This window comes from Kogia breviceps, chromosome 3 (genome assembly GCF_026419965.1).
Source record: "Kogia breviceps isolate mKogBre1 chromosome 3, mKogBre1 haplotype 1, whole genome shotgun sequence".
Taxonomy (NCBI): domain Eukaryota; kingdom Metazoa; phylum Chordata; class Mammalia; order Artiodactyla; family Physeteridae; genus Kogia; species Kogia breviceps.
This window is the reverse complement of record NC_081312.1, coordinates 180,777,906-180,793,191: the sequence shown is the minus strand read 5'-3', so window position 1 is coordinate 180,793,191 and position 15,286 is coordinate 180,777,906. Positions and strand designations below refer to the sequence as shown.

At 46.1% G+C, this 15,286-nt stretch overlaps 1 protein-coding gene across 9 annotated transcripts in view; it reads left to right on the top strand.

Moving 5' to 3' along the window:
- Positions 1 to 15,286, top strand: part of FRMD4A (FERM domain containing 4A) — a 663,610-nt gene that overhangs the window by 331,317 nt on the left and 317,007 nt on the right. The window lies entirely within an intron of this gene.

Here is a 15,286-nt window from a genome sequence, read left to right as displayed (position 1 = left end):
GCTGTAAAACAATAACAGGGATTTGTCCTTCTCGGGAGTGACCCTTGTAGTTTGGGGAATGACGGTAGTGAATGCAAATCTGGTCATCCTCAGGGCGTTGGGCTCCTTCACGTGGGGACAGCGCCTGTACCCACGCAGGCGTGGGATGGTTTGCGGGTCTCAGAAGCCCCCAAAGCCCCTGTTTGCATAATGGCAGATCCCTCTGTGGGCCGTGGATGTCTACTTAGACATTTTAGGTTAAGGTGTAATATAAGATCAATAAGGCAAAGGGCATCACAAACCGCTGTCGTGATAGGTAAGCGACCTGCCGCATCTTATAAAGGGGAACAGCATTTAAGTCAAGTGACTCTTTCTGGTTTGTATACTGGCTACTCGGTGATTTTTTAAATTTAAGGAAAACATGAGTCAAGCTTTAAAACTACGAGGGGCTATGGAGATTTCCAGGTGGGGTTGATTTCCTGACTTTTGATGAGTTACATTTTATTCTGCCATTTGAGTAGTAACGGAAAAAACTTCTCTTCCTGTTCTGGCTGTGTGTAGGTCTTTCTTTTGAGACATATTTCTTGGGCTGCATATCGGGGTGTTCAGCGTAAATGTATTCAGGGCCTAACGCGTGCTCCCTTTTATACCAAGAGTTTTACCGTATAGGACCAACTGTTAGAGCAAAATTTGCAAGTTGATCATTATATTTACAAATGTAGCTTATCTTGAATGTGATTTTAGGTTCCAGTGAAATTTTTTTTCCTGTGTGGTAACTAAGTTTATATAATATGTTCTGTTCACAAAAACTCCCTTGGAAATGTGAGTTGCCCGTACTGGAGTTGTACCACACGACAAAACTAAGGAGGGGATTATCCCGCACATTTGCACAAATAATCCAGAGTAACCTATTTAACCATTAGAATCTCCAGATGGATGTTTACTACATCATGTATGTTTCACAAATCCAGATGTATTCACTTACCATTTCTGTTATTCGTTTAAGAAAATCTGACAATATGTGAACACGGTGTCAGATACAAACCCTGTCTATTGTTGCATGTGCTGGTGTATTACTGACATTCAAGACACAGAGCTATGTCCTGTCCTTGGGCACACACCAGTCTCTTAGGAGTCTGATCTGAAAACTTCTAGGCCCTTAAGAGAAGCATGGCCATCACTGGAGCATCAGCTGTCCTGTTAATCTTCATTGCCAGCTGTGAAGTGGTGGGGCTGAGACACCATCACGCACAAGAAGAGCCCCCTACAAGCTACAAGGCTACCCTCTCACCCTCCACCATGGAGAAGAGTGAGGCTAATTGGAACGTATGACGTCCTGTCGATTTCAATTGGCTATTTTATGCCATCGCGGGTTTTATGACAAGTCTCACAGTCAGAGTCATCTATTTCTATAAAAGGGGGGGCGGGAAAGGTGAGAAATGGCGTCTGCTTTCAGGGCAGACACTGAGAAACAGCATTCTTTTCTCGGGACTCCCTGAATTAAAAGCAGCAACAGCTTTCTCGGTTACACCTGCAGCCTAGCGTGTGCCAGACATCCGGGTGATTTCTGTGGTCTCATGCTATTTAATGGTGGTAAGACCTCGCATTCCTATAACACCTTTGCCCCAATGCACTTTCTTACCTGTTACCTCCCTTTACGATCGTGAGCTGCCAACGAGGCACAGAGAATGGGCCTATTGCCCTTGACCTGTATGAACAGGGAAACCAAGGCATGTGGAGGTTTGGTCTTCTGTCCGGGGACACACAGTCAAGGACAGAGCAGGACCTCAAACTAGGGACCTGGTATCTTACATCCCTGCCATTGAGCCAGTGTTTCATCACCTCTGCTCCCTGGGGGAGCTTCGACATTGCAGCCTGGCCCCGAGAAACGGGTTATAGCCAACCTGTCACTAGTACTTCACAGGAAAGGAAACTTACCAAAGGCAGAGATGCTGACAACCAAAGAGAAGAACTCATGACCTAGCGCACTGACAGTCATGGATTACGCGTCCAGGATTACACAATGGCTTCTGTTTTCCAACTGCCTGGAAGCTGAGTTGAAAAAAAGAGAAATGCACCTTTTTCTAACTCTGCTACTTAGACAGCCGTCAAATCCTGATTACAAAATACGCAGGCTGGTTGACCAGGCTTGGCTCTTGTTCACGTGTTTTCACAGACAACCATCAACCAACCCATCACCATACTAGGCACGGCCGAAAAAGAAATCTAAGAGGCCATGTTTGGAGATAGGAGAGCTGAGGTTTATAGAAATGAGACTGTTATAAGCCAATACAACAGGGCTCTAATCCAGCTCCAGAATAAGTAAGGAAGGTGATTCCGGGGCCACAGGAAGCAGCCAAGTGGGGCGGAAGGGGCGGGGCTTGCGGCCACACTGCCCCAAGAAACAAGAGCCTCACTGCCTACTAACTGTGTGACTTTGGCAGTGACTCGGGCTTTCTCAGCCTGGTTTATTCAACCGCACTATCTGTCCTTGAGGATTAGAGGTGATGTATGTAGGGCCCTACCCTGATACATGGCGTGCAGAAGGAAGGTAATCATTAATGACGGGCATATTTTTTAAATTTATTTTATTGAAGTCGAGTTGATTTACAGGGTCGTGTTCATTTCTACTGTACAGCAGGGTGACTCAGTCATATATTTATATATATAACTTTTTATATTAAAAAATCGATTTTTTTTTTCCATATTCTTTTCCATGATGGTTTGTCACAGGGTATTGAATATAGTTCCCTGTGCTCTACAGCAAGGATCTTGTTGTTTATCCATTTTCTGTAAAAAAGTTGGCGTCTGCTAATCCCAAACTCCCACTCCATCCCTCCCCCACCCCACCCCTTGGCAACCACACGTCTGTCCTCTATGTCTGTGTATCTGTTTCTGTTTCGTAGATGGGTTCATTTGTGTCATATTTTAGATTCCACGTATAAGTGATATTATATGGTATTTGTCTTTCTTTTTCTGACTTACTTCACTTAGTGTGATGATCTCTAGGTCCATCCGTGTTGCTGCAAATGGCATTATTTCATTCTTTTTTAGGGCTGAGTAGTATTCCATTGTATATATGTACCACATCTTCTTTACCCATTCCTCTGTCGATGGACACTTAAGTTGTTTCCATGTCTTGACTATTGTAAGTAGTGCTGTGAACATCGGGGTGCACATATCTTTTCAAATTATAGTTTTGTCCAGATAAATGCCCAGGAGTGGAATAGCTGGATCATATGGTAGTTCTATTTTTTATTTTTTGAGGAACCTCTGTACTGTTTTCCGTAGTGGCTTCACCAATTTCCATTTGATAGGCATATTTTTGAAGTTTGACCTTGAGTAGAGGAACACTTGGCTTGTATTTTTAATAACCTAGTAGCCTTTTACATACATTCTTAGTCACACTTACTGTCACCCAAAGATGTCCTTTAAGGGATATTCACCCAATAAAGCCAAGGAAGAAGTATTTTCTGGTGATAACTTCCCTTGAACTCCCAATTTTATGTAAGACATAAAAAATAGAGTGTTTCAAGTTCATTGCACACCAGTGCCAAGTAAGTAAACTTCCTCAAGCCCAGGTACTTCGGTGGGGTCTTCTCCTTCTCGAGAGGGTAAGGTAAAAAATGAACTTCATGGACAATACTAAGAATGTAAGAACGTAACATATAAATGAGTTAAGGAGAGAGCAAATGTGGACCTTTTAGCGGGGAGTTTGCTTTGGAGATGCGGAGAATGTTGTATTAAGTTTCTATGACCCTACAACATGAGGAAATTGTTTCACATTGGAGATTACCGTTATAGGTCAAAAACCTAGGAATAAGCGGGCCAAGCTGTATGTGGCCCAGCACACACTGTTTTAGTGTGTGTGTTCATTAAGGATGCCCGTCTCCCCACTGATTTATCGTCTCTGTCATCCAGACCCACGACACGTGGATCTGGATGACCCAGGGTGGACTGGACGTCTCTCTTCTCTTGAGGCTCTCAATCCCTCTTATTCAACATGTTCAAAGTGGAATTCATCCTCTTACCTACGGTCCTGCTACAATTCCTTCAACACCACCAGCTATCTAAACACCCAAATGAGAACTCAGGCATCTTCCCTGCCTCTCCCCTTCCTCTGGGGTCCGCCATCTAATCAGTCACCAAGTGCTGTCGGTCCCAGCTCCAGAACCTCTCTCACAACCAACTCCTCCTCCCCATTTCTTGGTTCAGGCCTCCATCGTCTTCTGCTTGTCTACTTAAAATCCCTGCCTCAAGATAAGTACAAATGTCTAAACATAATTATAAGGCCCTCCGTAATCGGGACGCTGTTACCCTCTCCAGCCTGGTCTCTCCCCATCCCTTACCCCGGGTATTGTACACTCCAACCATACTGCACACGTCTGCAGTTCCTCCAAACTGCCATGCTCTCCCTTGCCACAGGGCCTTTGCACGTGCTTTTGTAGGCCTGACACACACTGCATCTTCCCTCCGCCCCCTTAACTTCCGATTCACACACTTCAGCCTAAAGATGACATCCTGTCGGAAGCCTTTCCAGGTACCCACCCCCTCCCCAAGTATGAATAACGGCTCTTCCTTCCTTCAGGCTCTCGAAGCTCTCTGTATCTCCCTTACAATAACACAAATGACACTGCATTGAATGTGCCTGCTGCCTGTTTCCTCCACACCCATGATGACAAGCTCCTTGAGGACAGGGGACACAGTTTGGCCCCTGGTTCCTCGCAGGAGGGGGAAACATTCGTTAGATGGGAGAATGAATGAAATCTGAAAGTTGCTAGAAACTTCCCTCAGGGAGAAAATCTGGGAAGAGGATCAGAATGAAAACATAAACAGGAACAGCCTCACATCTTCTGTTAAATGACCACCAGCCCCATTTTTGCTGGTGGAAAATGTGTCCACACTTTTATGTTAATACAAACTGAGGAGACAAATGCTTTTCTCCTATTTATTCTGAAATCTGAGACATATCTTGAAGGGGAACAATGTATGTATGTGGACAATGAATCAGACTCATTATATGTCTCTTCACAGAGTAATAGGAATTGGACACTTTTCTTGAAAAAAATAAATAAGAAAGCATTCTCTTTTACCACAGTTATTTAAATATCTAAGTAAAAGGGTTTTTTGTTTTGGTTTGGTTTGGTTTTTTTTTTGTCCTGGAAAGACTGAATTGGTGTGCTATTTCTGGAGCAGTATTTTTAACACAGTGTAAATTAAACCTTTTTGCACCCACATTATTCATTATTTGACGTGTTATTCCAGGTTGACGTGTGGCCCGTCTATTATTTTGCAAACCGTTACATTATCACAGCTGCTAAGCTGCATAACTTAGGAATTCAGAATACAACAGAGTCTCTGTCGTGGAGTGTGTGGTGCTTACATTCTGAATGTATTCATGCAGGGAAGTGTGAGACTTTACCAAAAACACATACAGCAGACGGCTTTTAGTGGATATTTATTACCATGGAAAGCAGACAGCCCAGAAACAGTTCGGACGGATCAGTGTATTTATTATCCAACCCCCTCATCCTGCATAGGTTTTATTCTTTCTATAAATATCCACCTCTCTGGAGGAGAAAGAACATGCACTATATCAGGGACTCCAATTCTCGGCTTCACGGGCTGCACTGAAGGCCGTGTTCTCCACGTTGGTTAGTCTCGTGTGATTTTAAGTGACCCCCCCCCCGATTTTGGTGCCCCGACATTTATTTTATTTCCCACGGCAGCTCATGTCAAGTTAAACCAATGACTTCTCATCTTGGCCAGAATGAGATGGCGTAATGGAAAGGCTGTCCCTCTACTGGGTACCACTCCAGGGTTCTCATTCCTCAGGCTGGTGGGGAAAGCAGGACTGGAAATCTCTCTTCAAATGGTCAAGCCTCCCAGGAACCTCACCACCCTGCCCCGAACTACAGCCGCTCAAGCTCAGCAGGAAACTAGGTGATGGTTTCCCTCTTGAGACTACTCACCCCCAGGTCCTGAATCCTTCTTAGGACTCTCTTTAATGTCTTGGGTCAGATGACATCACTCATCCTAGAGCAGTGCTTCTCAACCTTGGCTTCACCCTGGAGGCACCTGAGAAGCTTTAAAAATCGCAACACCCAAGCTGTACCCCAAACCAAGGAATATCAGCATCTCTGGAGAAGGGAGCCCAGGCATCATCAGTAGTGAAGCGCCCACATGATTCTACTGAGTAGCCACATTGACACCCACCGCCCCAAGGGGAGATTATTGCCAAGATAGATTGTCTGGTCAAGATGCTAGCTTAAAGACATTAGCTAGTTCCCGTGCTTTCCGGTGTCTTCACATAAAAAGGAAATAAATGAGTCGTGTTGGATTTTTAGTCAAGAGTGTCATTCTCAATAGGAAAAAAAAAAAAACACTTCATCTTTCGAAAGTGTGTTCATATACCTGGGACATCCTATGAAGTGTCCAACACTTTGGGGTCACTTTCTGGATAGTTGAACACAGCCTTCTGAAGTCATAGTGGCTAGTACCATACAGGACTTCCTTTTAGAGAATTTGAGATCAGAAACACCCAATCCAGCTAATCCAGCAAAGTTCTTCTCCACTGGAGCAGGGACAAAGTCCCTTCCGGGTGTATTTCAACCCACCATCTTGCAGCCATATTCATAAAATCAATCCTGTGTTCGCAGGACACTCTCTGTAGGTATTTTGAAAGCAGATCTCTTATAAATTGCTCTAGCAGAGTGAACGCTATCCACCTGTGTGATATAAGAGTTTCTTTGAACACATAGTTGAAAACAATCCACTTTTATTTGTACTGAGTTATCACTGCGCCTCTGAGAACAATAGCATCTTATGTGTAGGAAGCAATATAGAAGAAACTCTGCCATGGATCTGTGTTTTCTAATCTGGGAGCGGATGAATCACATTTGTGGATTTTTCTTTCTTTTTTCTCTTCCCTTCCTGGTCACTCAATTACTAACTGCTTCAAAGGACTTGATCAGTTTTTCTACTAAGTCCCAGAGCGTAGAGCCATGCCTGGCACATATATAGCGTGATTATACATTTATTGAATGAATGCAACTAGATGAATGAAAAGAATATTTTTATGGTCATAAACTCAGAATTGTCACTCAAAGAATAGGGTTGCAAAGTGCCTGCATTTCTTATGCCAATAAATATTTGTGTCATTATCAGTTCTAACAAAGTGACTCAATTTAGGATGCGAGGTCTTCTTGGTAGAGAACTTGCTCATGAAAAACTTCTTGTTCTACTCAATACCCTGTAATGACCTGTATGAGAAAAGAATCTAAAAGAGAGTTGGAAAAAGAAAGAAAAACTTCTTGAAACCTTACTACACAATTAACCCTTCTGAGTATGTGGGCAGCCGCTTTCCTTCCCAATCAGAATCTGTGTGTATATTTCCAGATAGTCCATAAATAAGCCCCTGATCATTTTCCTCCACTGCCTGCTGAGTTTTCTCAAACATGCGAAGGTCACATTTCCACACGGATAGGTTGCTTCCAAATGGTTCTTCCCGTCCCTCTATTGGACCATTAATCAGGAAGACCAATGAGGCTTTTAACAGTTATACTCCAATAAAGATGTTTAAAAAAAAAGAAAAAAAGAAAAAAAAAGCATATTAATCATTTCTGGAAAACATGGTTCAACTTCAATTAAAAAAAATCAGTCTCGGAAGATAAATACCCCAGGGAATCTAATATCTAGGACCCAGCACTCTATTTTCTAATTCTACAGATTTTTATCTAATACCTACTACATGCCAGGCAGTGTTGTAGGCCCAGGGGCTGTAACAAAATCTCCGCTTTCATGTGGCGGTGGGCCGCCTTTTACGCTGATGTGGAACCTGCAGATACAGAAGGCTGCGGTACTAGGTACTATGCCATTTTATATAGGAGACTTGAGCATCCATGGATTTGGGTCTCTGCGAGGGTCTTGAAACGAATCCCCCGCAGATACCCAGGGATGACTGTAATTGGTGATAAGGCCTCTAAGGAAATAGACAGCAGGATAAGGAGGGAGGAGAGGAGGGTGTGCTGTATGTTCTACGATGTGGCTCTCTGTTAAAGTGGTATCGGAGGAGAGGTATGAAGAGGTAAGGGAGCAGGACATGCAGCCGTCTGGGGAGAGGACACACCAGGCAGAGGACACCTCACCTACGCAGGTGTGATGCAAGAGCACACTTGATGGATTTGAGGAGTAAAGGGGGGGGGGTGCGCGGTCAGAAGCAGCAGACAGGGAAGTGTTAGGGGCCGTGTGACAGAGGGCTGCTCAGGCCATGAGAAGGACGTCGGGGTTTTACTCTGAGCGGGACAAAAGGAGACGAGTGGTTTGGGGAAGGATGGCTGACCTCAGCTGACATGTTTTAAAGGAGTCCCTGCAGCTGCTAGGCTGCTAGGGAACCAGGCATGGAAGCAGGTGACTCCTTAGGTCATGAGTGTAAGAATCCTAATGAGAAATGCTGACGCTGGAGGTGGTGAGAAATGAGTGGATCCTGGGTTTGTCTACAGCGTAGAATCGACAGGATCGGCTGATGGATTGGGTGATAGGGAAAGAGGAATCGGGAAGAGGAACCCCCATCCTGAGCAGCTGGAGAGTGGAGGTGCCGCTGAGATGGGGAACTCTGCAGGACCAGCTCGCAGTGGTGGCAGCTGGGGCGGGAGATGAGGGGCTCTACTCGGATGTGTTAGGCTTGAGAGGATAGTTAAAAATGCAAACGGAGGGCTTCCCTGGCGGCGCAGCGGTTGCGAGGCCGCCTGCCGATGCGGGGGACGCGGGTTCGTGCCCCGGTCCGGGAGGATCCCACGTGCCGCGGAGCGGCTGGGCCCGTGAGCCATGGCCGCTGAGCCTGCGCGTCCGGAGCCTGTGCTCCGCAACGGGAGAGGCCACAACAGTGAGAGGCCCGCATACCGCAAAAAAAAAAAAAAAAAGCAAACGGAGGATGTTAAAAACACGTTTGGTGTTGAGGCGAGAGTCTGGAGTGGAGATATAAATGTGCACGGTAATCAGGAGGATGCCAGAGCTGACTTATCCCAGGCTCTGAAGAGCTGACTGTGTACATCTCTTCCTAACGCCACATGCAGTGACCACACGTGGGCAGGTTGAAATGAGCAGTGATGGGAGAATTTACACCGTGGAAACTGGCAAACATTACAGATCAGGGCTTTTCTTTCTGGGGAGTCAGTGGTTGAACATTTTCTGGTGTACCCGTGGAGGATAGTGTTGATAGCCCCAAGACTAGGTGATGTTACCTGGATGGTGTGGCACAAAGAAATATCACAGGACTGGACCCAAGTTTAGAGATCACTCCCAGGAGGAGGAACCAGCAAAGAAAGACAAAGAAGTGCATCCAGTGAGGTGCAAAGAGAATTGAAGAGAAATTCTCAGGAGGGAAGGTTGGACTGTCCAATGCTGCTGAGTATCAAGTGCAATGAGGGAGGGCTAGGAAATCATCTGATTGCTGTGTTATGAAAGAGCTTGTGTGCGAGCTGCGGTGCATCCGAATCACCCGGGATCACTTTGTCATAAAGCAGAAACTAACACACCATTGTAAAGCAATTATAGTCCAATAAAGACGTTAAAAAAAAAAAAAGAAAAAAAGAATCACCCGTGTGTTCTCTAAACCCATAGATGCATGATCTCTCCCCAGACATACTGAATCGGAACCTCTGAGGGTTATAACATGGACTGAAGTTTGAGAATGGTACCGGAAGTATAGCTTTCCAGAAAAGGAAAAAAAAAAAAAAAAGGCACCAGTGAGGTAGAGGAAAGAGCACAGCATAGGGAGGGGGAAATAATGGAGACAGGAAAAGGAAGAAACTCTGAGGACAATTCTTACTCAACCTGAGGTCAGCCCTGGAACGAACAAGTAGAGACCAGGGTAAGGAATAATGGGTGAAAGTTATGACAACGAAGGCCAGTAGCAAATCTTCTTCGCTACAGCATCCTAGAAACTCAGTGCTCCTGTTTTAAACAGCCCCCCGCAACTTAAACCACTGTGTCAGAAAAATAAAACCGCCATCAGTCCCTTAGAGCTAGTCCAGCCGGAAAAAAGAAAGGCAAGAGGGAAGATGAAAGACAGATTTCAACCTCTTACGTTGATCACCTGGGTCAAAAGCCAGTACCCCGCCACTCAGCCTTAGCTCTCCTGAGATCTCTCTGAAGAAAACCTCTTTTCTTTTGCTTCGTTTCCTTCTGTTTCGCTTCTGACAATATTTTTTAAATGGCTTGCTGCTATCGTGTGTCAGAGCTTCATAACCCAGCCGAGTCCCAGAATCGATTTAGAAAGTATAATTTAGGGCTGAGCCAGCTACCAAATGCCTGAAATGAGCAGGTCCTGATTGGAACCCCGAATGTTGGGGTTTAGACCTATTCTGTAAAAGCAAATGGATTCGGATCGAACTGGAAGAAATCACGTCTTTGACATCAGGTTCTGTCTCACTGGGTGTTCGCGGTGTTTCTTACAGAAGCAAGTCTTGGTCTTATCTGCCAGTTGGGCTGAAGGACGGTAACGGCCTTTAGTCATGGGAACATAGCCCTCCTTGTGGATCCTATCAGTGAAAGGGTTTCTACCTGGGACAACTGAAAATATCCACCCAGCCAGCACATGCGTAATTCCCCTCCCCACCCCCTTTCATCTTCCTTGTAGGAACATCAAATTCGGACTAGTGAAAGGGAAGCTTCAGAGGCGGACGTGTTGTGAGTCCGTCCCGCGATTCCAGGCTGGCGTTGGGGAATTAGGCTATTTCATTCTCCGGGCAGAATCGGGTGTGTCTGGGTGTGGACGAGCCCGGAGCGCGGCGCCCCGAGAAAGCTCTCCTGCCCCTTTTGCCTGCGCTGCCGTGTTCACGCACAGCTAGGTCCATTCATGTAGGCAGCAGTGCGGGCGCCAGGTTTTACAATCCTCCTCGTTCACATGTCAACCTAAGGGAAGAATGAGGAAAGGGAACCCCCCCCGCCCCATGCTGCTGGGTCCCAGCTTTGGGTTTTCAAGCATCAGAGCATTTAGGGAGAGGAGCTACTAAAGAAAGAAGAAACCCCTCTGGAAACACACAAGGAGTACCTGTTGATTCAAAATCAGCAGCATAGAATGATATGCTCACACCAGGGCCCCCGGATGGCAGCTCTGCCCCCCTCCCGAGGACCTCTCGCAGGGAACAGGAGCCAGGGTGCCCAGGCCACACCATCCCACTCCATCACCTGGGGGCACGGGGGCGGGGCCGGGCGAATACCAATACCCTGAAGCATTTGCCTTGGCCAGAGTCCATTCTTTTTTTTATTTTTTAATGTTTATTTATTTTATTTATTTATTTTTGACTGCATTGGGTCTTCGTTGCTGCGTGCGGGCTTTCTCTAGTTGCGGTGAGCGGGGGCTGCTCTTCGTTGCGGTGCGCGGGCTTCTCATTGCGGTGGCTTCTCTTGTTGCGGAGCACGGGCTCTAGGCGCGCGGGCTTCAGTAGTTGTGGCATGCGGGCTCAGCAGTTGTGGCGCATGGGCTTAGTTGCTCCGCGACATGTGGGTTCTTCCCGGACCAGGGCTCGAACCCGTGTCCCCTGCATCGGCAGGTGGATTCTTAGCCGCTGCGCCACCAGGGAAGCCCCAGAGTCCATTCTTAATCATCTTAATAGTCCTTATTTCTAGCACAATCCCTGGACGTGTGTTCTGAGGTTCCCTCTGAAGAGCCCAACAGCAAATAAAGTCTCTTCGGGACTCTGTGAGTTCCTTTTTCCTCAGTCAAATGGCCTTAAGGTGGCATGAGAGAAACATGTATCATGTGTCTTAGAATAGGACCTGTGCAGGGCAAGACTCTTCTTGCTGCTTTGGAGACTCACCCATCAGAAATTGGCTGTTTTCAAGAGTTAGTGTCTCTCTCCTGTGGTACCCTTAGGACCTCATCCTTCATCGTAATCCTGGGCTGCCCCATACATGTTCGTCATCCTGTAAAATAGGGCCCTACACAGGCATTATAACTCATGACTATAGGAGTCAAGCTGGTCAAATACATGGACGTCAGGAAGGAAAGTTGTACCTTGCAAACTGGAGATCTCGTGTCTTAGCAAATGACCACCTACTACTCAGCTTTGCCACGGGGAAACTGGGGCTGGTGTTCCTGGATCTTCTGATTTTTCAAAGGAAAATCTCTGTGCAATTTTCTTATAAGTAAGAAAATATGTATATATGTGTGTGAGAAAGAGATGAGATATCTCGATTTTTATATGCTGGCAACAAATCCAAGCTTAAAGAAAAACACTGCATGCCAAAGAAAGCATGTTTACAGGCTACATTTGGCCCACAAGATGCCAGTTTTCAACTTCTACAATAAAATGAGCGCCATTCCACCCCAAATATCTATGTATTCTCTCTTCCCAGTCTTGAATATCATAAAAAGGAGACATCACGATACAAAAAGTGAATCTTGGAGTAGATCCTCAGGCCCTCCAGCTGGCATCCTAATCCTACTGCTAAATCAGAATTTTTTTAGAAAAACTCTTCTGATAGATCAAATGCAAATTTTAAAATACATTGAAATAAATTGAATGCATGTCCTCCAGCTATAGGAAGTAGGAAGACAGCATCCTGTTTGCTGAGCGCGTGGTTTTATTACCTAGTAAGAGGAATAGCACTCAAGAAGTTACTGAACCTACGATCTAATTATGACCTGAGCGGGCATCTAAGCGTCAGCCCATTCTTTTGCTTTTGGCACATGTTCTCCGGTATCAAAATGGACCATATCAAACAGTTTCATCCAGGGAAGCAATTGCTCCATCACCTCGAGGTTTGCTCTGCTACTAAGTCATATTTACAGACCAGCAGTGTGTGGTCTTACCCCAAACCAGACATTGCACGAGAGCCAAAATGAGGTTCTTTTATGATCCGGGTGTTTGGCCGGTAACAACGGAACTAAAATTTTTTTCATTTTCAATCATCTCTTTGATGCTCGATGGAGGAGAATTCTGGGGTCTCGGCCAAGTCCTTGAGCAAGAACTTGAATGGATTCACAGTTCCTTTTCTGATGAAAGCATTGGCTCTACCCACAGGAATTCTTGATCTTACCAGGATGTCAAGGTAGAGTGGTGCTCCAATGGGAGGACAATACAAGGCATGCTTCTCAACTATCCCTTCTGAGTGGGAGCTCTCTCACTTGGACCCACAGCAGAGATGTATCTCTTTAATTTTAATCTCAGAATAGCTTCATTTCTACCCCTTGCTGGAGGAGGCCACTGTGAAATGCCTGCCCTCCAGCCCTTAACCAAAGCCTCTTCCTAGGGACATCTGACACCTAAGAGAAGCAGATCAAGGGATATGGTAGCTGTTCATTACATCAGTCCTTTTTGCTTTATTCTTATGAAGTTAAATAATCAAATATCAATATACCTGGACCATATGTTCTCAGCTGCCTGCTGAGATTCTTTTATTGAGTTAAGATTTAACTCATCCTTATTGGAGGCTGATATCCTTTTCTTTAGTGATGCAGCGCCCCATTCTGGGCCTGAACTCGGGCCAAGAGAGCTAGGACTTGGGCAGGACATGGAGAGGGGTGGGCAGGATTTATAGACTATAAAACCAAGGCAAGGAATGAGAGTTTGCTGGTGGCAGGAATCCCTAAAACAAGCCCATGGACAGGTTCGTGGGTCCTGAGTGCAAAAGAGTCGGATGGAGGTGGAGAGATCCGGAATGACATACATGGTCGATGGAGACCAGAGAAATTCGAGGAGAAGAAGTAGGTTCAGAGCAAAGGTAGGAGGAAGAGTCTGGAGGAATCTCTGATCCGCTTACAGAGCTGAGGGCAATGTCTGGGCACAGCCTGGGCTCTGGACGGGCAGACAGTGGGTAAGATACCACCCTGCTCAGAAAGCCAACAGAAGAAACATCGGTAAAAATGCTTCTGAGGCTTTTTCAAAAATAATGAAAAAATATTTCAGAAATAATGTTCCCCGTGTTTTTCAGTATTCCTTCTATAAAGTCCATCCCGTGCATTCCTTTTGGAGCTAATAAGATGTATGTGTTGGGCTTCCCTGGTGGCGCAGTGGTTGAGAGTCCGCCTGCCGATGCAGGGGACACGGGTTCGTGCCCTGGTCCGGGAGGATCCCACATGCCGCAGAGCGGCTGGGCCCGTGAGCCACGGCCGCTGAGCCTGCGCGTCCGGAGCCTGTGCTCCGCAACGGGAGAGGCCACGGCAGTGAGAGGCCCACGTACCGCAAAAAAAAAAAAAAAAAAAAGACGTATGTGATTCTTCTCTATTACCCTTTTCACCTTTGCCGCCAGGCAACTCAGAGCTAAAGTTGGGGCCCAACTTGCTTGTTCTAGCTGCCTTTTCACATTATCTCATCCTTTTTAACTCATTTTTGTCCTTTTCTTTTTTTCTATTCTACAGTGTCCTTCATTTCCTACTTTACCCTTATATTCCATATATACAGTTGACTGTTGAACAGTCCGGAGGTTAGGGGAGCCAGTTCTTGGCACGGTGGAAAATCCACGTGTAATTTATAGTCAGTCATCCAGATGTGCGGTTCCCTTCTATTCACAATTCCTCCACATCTAAGATTCCACATCTGTGGATTCCGTCATCCACAGGTTGTGTAGTCCTGTAGCATGACTACTGAAAACACCTCCACCTATCAGGGGGCCCACACAGTTCACACCGTGTTGTTAGAGGGTCCGCTGTATATTTATGTGCGTTTATTTTGCTCCCTGCCAAGCAGCGTGGAGTCCTGTCACTTTCTCTCCTGTCTGGGTTAGATTCTGTAACGAAACCAACACAGTGAGTGGCAAGGGAGTCAGCTGGGAGTAAAAATAGCACAAAGCATATACTGCCTCCCGCCTCTTGGCTAATCCTCCCAACAGGTGTATCCAAAGCGCTGCCAGGTAAGCCGAGCCCTGGGAACTTCGTGCTCCGAACAAGGCAGTGCTTTTTCCCAGAAGGAAATGAATTCATTTGGAATGTTTGGTCCTGAAAAACAGAGCCCTTCCATTGTGTGCTGTGTGGACTCAGCAGCTGAGCGCAGCTCCTTGGTGGCAGTTGGAAGGATGCTCTGGGGAGGATCAGGGAATACACTCTAGACAGTATCCCCAGGGGGAGAGCAGAGGTGCACCGACTCGTTCTGAATCTCCATGTCCGACGCCCACCTTCCATACAGGCTGCAGCTCTGCCTGAGGATGGTTCTCCTGTAGAGTCCTAACTTGGGCTGAGGGCCGAAAGAGAGGGGTTTCCGCTTTTAAGTTCCCACCGGGGTGCTGGAAGCCTCCGTTTTGTCCTTTTCACCCTCTGCTGCCTTTTTCTTTTCCTTTCTAAATTTTGCCGTCAGCGTGCTCTGCT